Source organism: Dermacentor albipictus, chromosome 4 (assembly GCF_038994185.2).
Source record: "Dermacentor albipictus isolate Rhodes 1998 colony chromosome 4, USDA_Dalb.pri_finalv2, whole genome shotgun sequence".
In the NCBI taxonomy this organism is placed as follows: Eukaryota; Metazoa; Arthropoda; class Arachnida; order Ixodida; family Ixodidae; genus Dermacentor; species Dermacentor albipictus.
In genome coordinates this window covers 97,470,135-97,483,575 of record NC_091824.1, presented here as the reverse complement: position 1 = coordinate 97,483,575, position 13,441 = coordinate 97,470,135, and the positions used below count along the sequence as shown (strand labels likewise).

General features: G+C 45.1%; 1 protein-coding gene across 13 annotated transcripts in view; it reads left to right on the top strand.

The window, feature by feature from the left end:
• Positions 1-13,441, top strand: part of LOC135911416 (uncharacterized) — a 989,518-nt gene that overhangs the window by 93,933 nt on the left and 882,144 nt on the right. For 5 of the 13 annotated variants that reach the window (XR_011513996.1, XR_011513997.1, XR_010567340.1 and 2 more), the window contains one exon: positions 4,919-5,216. The exons of the other annotated variants lie outside the window; for them this stretch is intronic. The gene's annotated coding sequence lies outside the window, so the exon portion shown is untranslated. Of the gene's footprint in view, positions 1-4,918; positions 5,217-13,441 lie in introns of those variants that run through there. 13 annotated transcript variants of the gene reach the window in all.

Here is a 13,441-nt window from a genome sequence, read left to right as displayed (position 1 = left end):
GAAACAACAGCGGTAATAGCGAATGTCTTCTCCAGATTCCCAACATTTCTGGCGTGAAGGGAACAAATGGAAAAACAAAAGAAGAAAAGGAAATGGGAGAAATCAGTTTGGAGAGCGGGTTTGAAGTGCTTCTCATAACAGAAATTCCCAGGTGAGCAAGCTGGAAAGGTTCTATTACCGGAAGCCGAGGGACGAAAAGGAGCATATCGGATTTTCTGCTCAGCTTTTGGGTTTGGATCTGCTATTCTCTGCTTCGAAGGTACTCGTACCTAGATTTATTGCTGCGTTGGTGACCATGTCCACACGTTGTGCGGGTTCTCGCTCATCGCCGCAAGCGCCATTACCTGCCTGCTTGTCAGCCAATTTGAGGCAAAGCAAACTCTACACTGTAATTGGTCGGCCTGCAGTACTCGCTGGGCGTTGCTTCGGTGTCGATAAAAGACAAACATTTCTATTGCTCCATGTCTGCAGTTTGTGCATACTTTTGGAGTCATCTAGATCAAGAGTGCTTTTTACGTATTGAACAAGAACGCTCAACCGTGCGCGAATAAGGTCCCGGGGCGACTGAGCTATTCGCTTTAGGAGTGGGGTTGGATCGACGAGGACGGTACTGCATGTCCTGTAAGTGTGTGCTGAATGTGGGAGCGAATCCACAGCTGATTCTCCATGTTCCGGCAATGCCGGCAGTGAGAGGAACGGGGAATTCCGGGCAGGTTTCGTAAATGGCAGATAATGTGAGTCGCAGGAAGTGCAGCTCATTTCTTGCTTCTGGCCCTGCTTAGGTAATATTTACTACCTCTATATAAAAAAGAATATGTTTCCTCTCTAGTGTATTTTGTATTACTTCGAATATAATCATTCTCTTCCATATATTAGTACGAGCATGAAAAATAAGTTGGGATTGTTTTAAATGCACTATACTAGTCTGTACATTCTTGATTGATTGTAAGCATGGCGTCTTTTTAACCACCGTTCAGGACCAAATATCTGTCGGTCTTCTGGTAAGTGCAGTTTTAATCATATCACATAGTATCACTCTCGGATGCAGCAGCTTCGCAAAACTAGGTTTCAGCCCGGCTGGTTGCATCGAGGAAGCGCGCACCGGCGCTATCTGTCATAGTCATACATCTTGCTTCCTTACAAAGGTCCCTATGCGTGCAGCACTAACCTTCGGGAGAAAGGAGAGCGTACCTACGTGCGCGACCGTGTGTGTGTGTTTGTGTGTGTTTGTGTGTGTGTGTGTGTGTGTTTGAGGGAGAGAGAGAGAGTGAGGGAAAGACAGGGCGGGGGAAGGAAGGCTTTTCTATTATTAAAGCTAGGAGCACAGGTCTTGCCTAATTACTCAACACAACGTGATCCGAAAAAAAAAAGATGCAGTTGTACATCTTCTACCGAGGACAAAAAAAAAAGCATTTCGGCATGGTTCTGTAGCTGCTGCTCTTAGCATTACCCACTGTACCTTCTCATTCGCCTTGCAGCTCCATCACTCTACTCCGAGCCGTAACTATTGCATTCTATCTTTCTTTGCTTGGGATGGTGGTCAACAAGGCAGCTGATCTATTATGTGCCTCTTGTACGACCTTTGGCGCACTGTGTTCTACCTCTGTCGTGAGCGGGAAACATTGTGCTGTGTTTGGAGTGCTCTTGTGAAAGTGGCCAGCGCCGATATTGTGTGCCGGAAGAGTACGCTTCCGTGGCACCACTTCTGCGAATTGTTTCGTGAGAACACTGCACATCTCCACTATTACTCCCTAACCAATTCCCCACCCGCCCTATTCCCCTCTACTCTGACCCCGCTATTGTCTCTAGAACACCTGCTGTTCATCTTCACCGTTCGTGTTAGGACCATGAGTGTCTCTATTTCCTGTCGTAGTCATTGTTCCGAGCCACTCAGCCGCAAACCGTTCGCTCGAGACTGACCGCGTTGGTAGCGCGCATTAGCTCCCCTAAACCTATTTGTGCGCAGTGCACGCACACGCGCCTTCCGCATATGTGTTTGGGCAGAGAGGCTCTGTTACGTGAGGCCTTGCAAGATAATGGCTTATTGGCAGTACACTGAAGCTAAGCAGCGAAAGCAGCAAACAAGGGAATCTTACTACCGAAGAAAGTGAAACTTGACTCGGTGGTAGGCTCCACGGCTAAACTTCTGTATTTTTCGGTATGAGAAAGCACAGACACAGTGAGAAGAAGCTGCTTTTATTGGCGTGCGGAACACCCACAAAGATAATTTACTAGAAACTTCAAGCAAGAGCAGAAGCTTACTTCAGGTCATTCGAGTAACGGCACAAGTAATTTCGGCGTGGCGATTTGTTTTCGAGCGGGGGAAAATAAAAATAAAAGAAAGAGAAGCAGAGATAAAAGAAAGCTTGAAGGCGTGCATAAGAATTAAGTGCGTTTCATGTTGAGAGCGCAGATATAAGAAACCTCGAATGCACTCAGAGCTAATTTATGGTGCTAATCTGCGGTCGTAATGCACAGGTTGGTTCGGGCTTAAACACGCTGGTACCTTAAAGTCGAGACATAATTTACAAAGAAGTATCTTTTCGTCACAAATCTCCCCGTTAACATACTTTTGTATTGATGTTCAGGTGTTCAAACATGCATTCGTTCAAGTTAATTTGTACGTGTAATTTGTTCTGACTTCTATTCATTTAGCACTCCTGTAGCCCAATGAACGCTAAAACGTAATAGTACACTAGTGCTCTTAATGCGGTGAGCATTGTTTGGGAACTCCACTCTGTCTTCAACCTCCTTTACATTCCCAGTTACACAAGTTCTCTAGTAGCTTGGGCTACTAGGTATTTATTTAGTCTTGCCGAGGAGACAACACGTGTCACCGGATATGTGCCCGAATAGACAACTTGGTGCTGGCTAACCTAGAAGATAACATTATTCACTGGGTATGTTCTGCTGGGTATGTGCCGAAACAGAAAACTTCAACACTTTGTTTGGATTATCAGCATTTTTCCATTTTTGGCTATCATCCATGCAGAGTGCCAAGATGACACAAGGGCTATGTAGCCTTAAATATGTTAAAATGTTAGCACCCCACCCGCTATAGACACCACCACATTGAGCGCGGACGCTTTATGGATATTCATTGCAATGATTACTACTGGAAAACAGCGCTAAACAACAGGACGAAGAGAGGGACACAGACCACAGCGCTGATTAACAACCAAGTGCCGTTATTCTTCCAGTCAGCATATATATACTCTTCAAGTGCTATCTCGAGATAGCGGTATAAGAGCATATATATGCTGACTGCTGTTGTTGGTCAGCGCTGTGGTCTGTGTCCCTCTCTCCATCCTGTTTAGCGCTGTTTAATACTCGTAATCATGAACCAACCAGCCCAAATGCGTAATCTTCTCCATTGCAGTGAAGTTACAGCCAAGATAGCAGAGATGTGTGTGTGTGTGTGTATGTGTGTGTGTGGGGGGGAGGGTTGGTTGCTAGAGAGATTCAAGTGGGGTACAGTGATTGCAGCAATATATAATGTATCGTCGTATCATTCGGCATTGTCGTTGGCTGCGAGATTGCCACTTCGTGTGCCTGCTGACTTGCGCGTAAGGTTTCGTGATTCGTGGTCGGCATGGGGATATGTTTTCGGGATACAATGATTATGATAATAGTAATCGTAAAATATAAAACATATTCTCACCAATTACGCACTGCCATCGCCAGTCGTCCTGTAATATGAATGCGCAGCCAAGTTTGTACTGGCAGCAAGAGGCAAACGCCATTTTGTCTAATTATCTCTTACTTGCATTAGCACCGGTCATCAACTCCATTAAGGACATAACGCCAACTTTGCATTACCATATTTCCCGCCTTTTCTTCTTTATCGAGGTGTCTGTCTGAATCTTAGAATTTCCCATGAAGCGTCTGGCTTATAGACTTGGTCGAAGCTCGCCGAAGCCTCTCAGGCCACCAGGTCAAGTCTCTGGAGAGAAATCACAGACGGTATAGGAAAGAGAAGTTCACAAATAAGGGAAAGAAAAAAGAAAGACGGAAATACGGGAAATAAATGACGTTTTCGTATAGCCAGTCCGTCCTTTTGGCTTTTTCTATGTTAGTTTTATTTCTGATGGAGATTCTCGCTGGCGCACGGATACAGATGCGTCCGATGTTTCGCTTTCGAAAAGCTTCCATACTAGAGTGCACAAATATTTATATACGACACGTTAGTAATGCTTGTTTATTTGATTTGTTATTTCATATTGTCCTACGATACGCTGCATTGGCATTCAAAGATTTCTTTTGCGGTCTGTCTACGGCAGCGTCTGCGTACAGCCTTCTGACAAGAACGAATTCTAAATTAACACATGTCCCGACGCCACATGTGGGCCTCTTTGCTGCCGTTCCCTTTCTCTTTTGCGCACATGAAGCGTGACGGAACAAATATGGTGCAAGCCGAATCTGATTCGATGTCGGTACCGCAGAGACTTCTTAGAATACCATTTGACGTCGGGCCATGATTCCCCGCGCTGCGTCTTCTTTCATGTTCTCTGTTTTTCTCTTTACTGTTTCTTATTTGTAAGGCTCCTCTTTTGCAGTGCTCATTTTGTTATGTATTTTCACTTTTCCATTTGTTAACCTTAGGCTGTCCATAAGATTTGCGTCCGCAAAAAAAAAAAAATTGAAGGCGTGCCGTTGACGGGACGCCTCTGCTCATTATGTCAGCAAGTAACGTGATGAAACTATGAGTGCCTGAAGGAAAAGAACGAAGGCGAACAGCACTTAGCAAAACATACCGTCATGTTTTTCTTTACTTTCGCGGTTAGTTACATCACCGCTCCGCACTAACTCGAACTCGCGCTCGGTTTTCTCCTTATCTCTGGCAGCATCGTTTTGCTCAGAACTAATGTAGTCAATATTGGGACCACCTGCTGATTACATGAAACTCGCGTTCTTCCAGAGCACGCAGCCCGTTCTCGGTGAGAGCCCTGAGCAGTGAGCACCAAGCGTCAATATTCCACGTTCCACCGAAGCGCCAGACGGATTGTCCGCGGACCAAGCAAACAACAGCTACCATCCCCGTGCTTGCGACACGTTAGAGTACAAACACAACTGTTCAGTTACATAAACGAATTGAGAACGTGATGCATATACGTATGTCGCGCTTTTTTCGTTTCCTTTGCTATTGTTTTTCTCACACTTTTCTTTCCTTTCTTCCTTTTTTGTACCTTCCTATCGGCGTGAAAATTTTCCCAGGCCCCCGCTCCTAGGAACTGCTCAAAATAAATAAATAAATGAATGAATGAATGAATGAATGAATGAATGAATGAATGAATGAATAAATAAATAAATAAATAAATAAATAAATAAATAAATAAATAAATAAACATGCACCACCACCCCCACCCAAAAAAGAATAAAAAGAAAAGATAATTGTCAGCGATAAACCACAGAATGGTTACCAGTAGGGGGATGATGATGATGATGAAAAAACAGCACATCCAAGTCAAAGCTAGGTTCTTGTATTAGTACGTATGTCAGAGTACCGCCACCATGAACTCTGCTGCCTAAACTTCTGCCGCACTTTTATAAATGGTGTTAGCCACACAAGAGTAGAATTAACGCTCGCCGTTCAGAACTGACCAGCAGTGATGGCCATGACATAAGAGGTAGCGCGTGGCAAGATTAACTCAACAACCGGGAAGGCAGAGCAGACACACATAGAGCTCGCCTCTTGTTTACACTGCAGAGGTGACGGCGCAGCAAAACCGTTATATAACGGGTCAGTCGCTCCAATAAACGAGCCAACAAATATTGCAGTCGAAAGAAGGGGGATGTATGGCTGCGGAGTCGACTCTCCAGCCCCCTCGTACACAATGGGGCAATAGCTCCTCTAGCCATCTCTTTCTGCGTCGGTAAGCACCACTGGAATCTTCTTTATTCACATAGAAATACGATTGGAATGTTGAACAGCATATTTCTGTCGCTGACGTGGCGATTCACCGGTATCGCTTCGCGGTACTGAGCGTACTTATTACCCGCCTGCCCCAGGTCACTGGCTATGACGGGCGAACGACCCTGATCGAGCAAATGAGTGTGACGGATGGGGGCCGGGGGATCCTAACAAGCACGAAAAAAAAGAAAGCAAGAAAAAGCAGGAGAAAAAAAATATTCCACTCTTCTCTAAATGTTTCTTTGTGTTTATAAGCGTACATATATTTGTCGCTTAGGTATTGTTCGATCTGATGCGTCCATAAACATAGCTTCTCTTCCAGCTTCTCCAGTCATCGCCGGATAAGATGCGCAATAGCAAAGAAAGGAAGCAGGAACCAGGAGAAATGGGGGAGGTGAGACTCTGCATACCGACAGAAGGTCCCATATTGGCTCGAAAACGCGCTGTGAGCACCGGCACTGTCTGTTGTGTAACTAGCTGCTAAGAACATTATACTACGAAGAAAAACAGACCACAGTGTGCTCATAGTTTCTCTCGGTTTCTCTGTCACTCGATATGAGGAGATAACATGTGTGATGGAACCACCGTGGTCGTAAAGTTATCTACTAAAACGAGACACCGAAGTTCAACGGTTCGTTTTTTTTTTTCGACTCAGTGCTTTCTGTTCTTTTCGCACTCTCCGGGAGGGCAGCCGATTATAGCTACCAGTGAATTCTTTCGTGTCAGTGATGCCTTTTCGAACGTGTCTCGAGAGTTCGTCGCCCATATAGCGGCAATTTCGGCCTGACACAATGGTCGTTTTCGAGTTCATGGCTGCTCGACAGGCGAGACCATATAATCCCACGCCACATGTCAGCGTAAACAACCTTTGCCATTCTTCGTCCCTATATCCAGAGTGCTGCGTCTGGGGCTTACTTCCTATTTACACACAACGACATTCTCTGGGTGTGCAGCTTTGAGATCCAACCAGACGGAGATCAGTAAGACATAAGCGAGCACACGTTCTCCACAGAATGTACCTATCATTCGTTTAAAAAGGCACTTAGTAAAGACAAATTGATGCTAAAGTGTCTCGAAAATGGTTAGTGAAAAGGACACACTTCTTCAGAAACGATGGTCAACTTAACCAAGTCATTTAGATTGTTACGAGGTGAAGAGCAAGCTTTTATCGTTGCAACCACATGACGCTGGAAAAAGCCAAGCCAGGAAACTGTGCTGGCCACAGATCGTGATCAATAACGACAGCAGTGCCAGAACGCGCAGCCAAGCGTGCGTGCCATGGAGTTCGTTGACGTCGCTCTGGTGGTTGTCTCCGCGTACCTCTTACAGGTGCTTTTACGTGAGGCACTTTTCTCTTGGCCAAATTTCACTTCGAGGGGCCGCCGTTACCGAAAAGGAGTCATTGCTGAGAAGGTAAATAGTAAAAAGTAGCCCGAGTCCGCCAACTGTGGTCGAATTTATGTAGCCGTAACAAGGCAACGCAGGTGGTGGGACGCGCTAACCAGTGATTTATTGTGGCACTTGAGTGCTTCAAAGTTTGTGTAGAGTATACCGTAGCGTGCGCAAAGGAGACTCGAAGAGGGCTGGTGGCGGATGCACATATCTTGAAGGTGACAGCATGCAGTAATATCGTGCAGTATAGGGGGCACTGTCTAGGAAGTATGGTAGCGAAACGGAAACAACGTCGAGGAGAAACGTCAAGGTAGAGTGCATATGAACGACGAGTAGTCATTCAGATGTCACGTTCTGGAAGAGACAGTTTTCTGAAATAAAGTAGCAGCCATTAGTCGGTAAAGATTTCTTTTCACCAGAGAGAGATGTTCCCAAATTTTCTTGAAAGAAGAACTAACTTGACATCCTTGGCGTTCTCCATTCAGAAATGAGAAATTGCACTTCGTAGGATTTGTACTGACAGCGGTGCAGAGCGTAAGCTATTGTTTTTGATTACCACTCATCTTATGAACCAACTTACAGTTCTATACATACATGAACTGTGTATTTTTCGCCGAGTAGTGGGACACGACTCACTCTGTTTGAAGGCGCTTTCGGAAACACAAATAGAAAGTATGCTCAGAGACGTGGTACATGGCGTCGTCATGCTGCCTTTCGACGGCGTATTCTCGGATTACGGGCTTCTTCGGGATGGCGGCGTGTCGTTGCTTTTTAGGATAGAAACGTTGCGGAGTATCCCAACGTTCCAGTAATATCTGTTACAAAACTGTATACCGTCGCATTGTATTTGTTTAAAGATGTACCATCTATTTGCAGACTGACCGGGCAGTTTAATTTCAGCCGCTCCGGAAGCATCGAAGACAGCGCAGTTCGTACTACTGACTTCACTTTTCTTCTTTTCTCTTCCACAATGTCAAAATAGCAGCGCCTCATTGGGGCACGCCCAAATACACTCTTCAACCGAGCTCTGCACTGCGATTAAACGACTCGTGCGAACAGCCGTTCACTGTGAGAAGCCATGGTTTAAGTAGAGCGGATTGAATTTTCTCGTCGAAACGCTTTCTAATTGCAGGCCCGGAGTGGGTGGGGGTTAAGCATGTTAAAGCGTAATTACGAGATAGCCAGAGAAAGAGATGCATATAGGGAAGTGAGGGACGTTACTAGGATTGATCCCAGCTGGCTGACCTACAGTGGGGAAGGAGGAGAAAAAATTCAAAGGGATTATGCTGCCTCTATCACAAAGCGAATCTCGGTAAACGTTTCAGGGCGTGACGCATAGCACAAAACGCAGTCACGTGTGCTGTCTGTTAAATATTTGGCTCACTTTTCCCTCTCGCTCTCCGAGAAAGTTGAAGACGTATAATCTCACGTTGACAATTATCGCCACTTTCCAATGCCTCTCGATGGAACCGCTTCAACACAAGGCGATAGCCAGCGTTTAGACACGGCTGAAGGCTAGAAGGATGCGACGTTTCAGCCGTCAAGCAGCACTGGTGATAGCAGATGACGCTGCAGGGGGCCGTACGCAGTCTTGCCTGGAGACAGCTTGGCTGCTGCCTGTCGACCTGGAAAACGGGGCACTTTTCAGTCGTGAAGTTGACGCAGCAGTAGTCGCAAAATAACTCTACTGCGCAATAAAAGAAAAGGTAAAGAAGCGGGAACGTCGGAGAATCCGGAGGTTGTGCCATTTTTGTCCTATATGTAGTCGCACCATCAGCACTTAGCCTCAGTGACTTTCAGAACCGTGGCACTTCAACTTGCAGATGTACAGTGCTATTATCAAAAAAGAAATGTGACTTGCATATCGCTTCAGCGGCTGTCTTGAAAGAGAAACGCAATTAAAAATTACTGTGGAATGCTTAAGATGTACCTGTCTGAAAGTGATTCCTTTCGACGAAAACAAATTTATACACAAAACAGGTTCCCATATTGATGATTATGAATGAGTTCCAATCCCACAGGCATCACCGAATAGTCGGTGTTCTTCGACTAAATATTCGTGGATTGCGGAAGACATAACTGGATTCCCAGCAGCTTGGCCTTGACTAACGTAGATGCTTCTAGAGCTGAAAAATGTGCATGAGTCATCGTTTGTTCATAGGCGTTCGAGCGTAATATCGTCGCAGACAGCATGATGCGGAAAAAGAACCCCTGCTCAGCAGCTTATCGCCAACGATTGCGGTTACGCTGCTCTCCGGTACTCTTCTTCTGCTTCATGCAGGAGGGCCTTAGCTTTCAAATCTTTCTGAAGCGTAAGGATAACGTGATGTAAAAAAAAAAGCCTAATGAGTTTGTCAATAGCCAATTTTTGTGTGTTCGTTCAAATCAACATAACGAAAAAATCAAACAGGCTAACATTGAGCAGGATGAAGTAACCACAAAATTCAGTCAAAAAGTATGATCCAGTGAAGCAAGCATATAAAATATAATCGGGTTCCCTCTGACGCGGTGTCCAGTGGTGGCGACTAATTCTGTGCGCATTGTGTAGCTTCCGTACGCACAAAATTAGCAATAGCGTAATCTTTTACGCGTAGTAATTGGCTCAAACAAGTGTCGGTCTTCGAAAAATCGGCGGTGCTTCCTCTCGACTTCTTTTTTAAGATGGCGTTGAACACACACACACAAAAAGAATGTTTACTTAAAGATCCGCGACGGCCACAATAGCTACAATTTATATTGTTCCTATAACAGATCAAGGCAAACGCGCAATGAACTACATAATGAACAGAATTTCTGGCACTGCGTAATTTGCGTGCGCTAATATTCTTGACTGATCTTGCACGACGCCGACATGCTTTGTACTCAAATGACACACCACTGCGCGTCATGTAAAACAAAATGTCGGCAGAGCTGGGATAAATTTAGAACCTGCTTGTAGTGATGAATCGCATTGTTAAGGGCCATAACGAATTTATTTCTCACCAGAGGAAGCGAAGACATGATTGGAATCGGCAGCGAAGACGGAGAGAGGAATGCAGACCCTTTAACTCGAAAGATGATCGCATGAACCATGAGTGTTGACGCGGCCACCTATACGACGCAGCAATTGCTTCCGCCTCAAGCAGTACAGATGCCATCAGTCCCGCATTGACAACGCTTTATCGCGTTGAAGCCAGGAACTTGCGAAAAACGGTGATAAGATAAAGACAGCGAGCGTGTTACTCGGTTCTCGTTCGAATTTCTGTCTTCTGCGCTATAAAACCGGCTGCCTAGAGTGGCGCTTTCCGTAGTACGAATCGATTTCCAAGAGCCATGCGGGCCACTGCGTGGAGCATATATATGTGTTTTTATAGTATCCCTGTCTTCAAGCGGCGTCCAGGTCTGTCCATAATATTTTGACGCCTCATTTCAAAAACCATTAGTTCCCCTATTCAGAAGCTTCATCGTTCTTGTAAGCTCCTGCTTGTACTGCTTCTTGCGTGCTAATCGGGATTCTCAATGCATATTCTACCGATAAAATTTTAAATCGGGTTGTTGTCTTGCGGAATGACGACTAACGATGCTGAAAACGTGTTGAATGGAAGCGGTGATTCAAACGAACGGAGCCGAATTCAGCACGCTCTTTATGTAATAGAAGCCGCCTGCACGTAATCGACACCTAATAACTTGCCATACGTTTACGCGGGAAACGTTATGCCTCTATCGCTCCGACGTTTTTTCCGACATCAATAACCGGCTCTGTCTTTAGCATTATGTGAAGGCTTGGTCCGTTATAATCTGTCGAAACATCTAAAGTTCACGTGACGCATTCTCAGTGACGTGCCCTACTGGCTTCGAGCGTCTGCATCTCGCATCATGCAGTCACCACTGACGCCTAAACCCTGGAAATAGCATGGTAAAACTATGACGCTAGCGATAGCTTCCCAACGTCAATGGAGCAATGATCAAAGCTCCGTATACTCTTACAGCTGTATCCCATACGTGTGATTTAGAGACCGGCTATTCGGTCGGAGAAGGTGGCTGCCACGTGACCTGTCAAGTTCGAACAGCGTGTGTGAAGTGTGTGCCCTTCCGTGAAATGGGCCGTAAGTAATGCAGGACCCTGGAACTCATTAACGCAGAGGACATCATCATCGATGACCTCATTAGCCGATCGATCATCCCTGTAGCAGCGGCAGATAGCAGCTTCCCGACTACATGCACTGACCGACGCTCGATTAATGCGATTGCGAGCTAACCGGATCGTGGTGGCCCGGGGGATTACGGAAGGGTCGCGTTGAACCACGAGGAGACTAGGTAAGCGTGACAGCGACGTTTTTTGACGACGCAGCATTTGATAGGACGCTGCGCTGCGACATTGCGCTGCTTCATTGGGTGGGCTTCGCGCAATGCGTGCGTAATGACAGTGATGACCGTGGGCTTCTTGTTCATGTCCTATGTTTGCTCCGCGATTCAATACGCCACGGCCACTAACAAGAAATGTGCGATTGTGAGGCCGAGCGCTTTAATCAAGTAAAAGCTTAGAGAGAAAGAGAGAGCGAGAGAGAAAACAAGGAGAGAAAATGCGGGGAGGTCAACCATAGCAGCGTCTGATTCGCTACACTAAATTGGGGGTGAGGGAAAGGGGGAAGACAAAGAGGAAAAGAGGGAGAGAATGAGAGGATGATCACTGCGCGCACACACCGGGACGCATGGCTGCACTACTATCTGTCGTCGAGGCCCATGTTGCTCGGAAGCTTCAGTAGCGCACGAAACGCTTTCTTCTGCATCCACGGATATGGCCAGGGCCCGAGAAATGTGTTTAAGAAAAAGTTCTACTAGAGTACAGTCGACTTAGTGTGGTCTATGCAGAGGATTGTTAGCAGCTACGGCGGCATAGCACTGGACGTCCTAAAGCAGCGTTCCTTTAAGAAAACCTGTAGCAAGGAGTGCTTTGAAGAGTTTCTCTCGTGTACTTGTACATGATAATATTTACTGTTTTAGTCTTGTCCCTGATGCTGCGCTCCTCAGACGCATTCGGTGAATCACAAACTTGCGTGCGGTTCAAATTCGGAGTCGTTTATGGAGCCATTAAATATAAGAGGAACATTCCCTAGTTACAGTTATGAGAATTTGCTTGCAGTTGGTAAGACGAGCGACAAGGTACACCAATGGCGAAACGGTATTGGGATAAATACTTATAAAATATTGAAACTCATTCTCTTTTCTTTCTTTATTTTTGATGGACATATCCGAACGAATTCGCACATCAAACAATATATGGATGAATGCAGTCTAAGGTTGCTCCTTGATTTATTTATTTCAAGCTTAAGTGGTGTCTACCGAACCCTGAGACCACTTTACTTGCAGGTTTATCAATGGTCCCTTCGAGCACACGACAATTTAATGGTGGCAAATGATGAACGTAAGGTAAATGACACTTTTAACTGTCCTGCGTTAGGGTAGCCGGCGTTATGATGGCTACAACTTGCGGTTGTGCGTTGTTGTGAGATAGAATCAGGCTATACGAGAGTATGGCTATGTTGCCTTTTAGTAATAGTTGTAATCAACTAGGAGATGTGGCTTTGCAATTATTCGCTTAGATATTCATATCAAAACACTTCCCCATTTAGGATTAAATTTATTATTACTAACTTGCATTTTTCTGATTCTTAATCCCATTTAGGATTAAATATACAAATACTAACTTGCATTTTTCTGATTCTTAATCCCATTTAGGATTAAATATACAAATACTAACTTGCATTTTTCTGATTCCTAATCATAATAAGCAGTTTTGCCGGAGGTTTCCAACAATGTGATAACAAAAAAGAATTGTTAAAAGTGTGGAATGCGTTTATCCAATTAAGTACAGTGTCATCACACTCCTTCAATGCCACTTAATCTGACGCTTAAATAACAGGTATCTTCTCAACATGCAAAAAATTAGGTATTCGTTGTCTTGGCAGCCTAGATAGGTCTTACACGAACTATCATTCGACTTGAAAATAATTTTGACAATCATAGTCAAGTTTAATTTCCTCAGTAGACAAATGGTCACACATACCAGCTTGAACACATCTTCTTTTACATATGAACACAACGACAGTTCCAGTGTGCAGAGAGTCTGAGCTTTTAGTGCAAATTACTCTGATACGG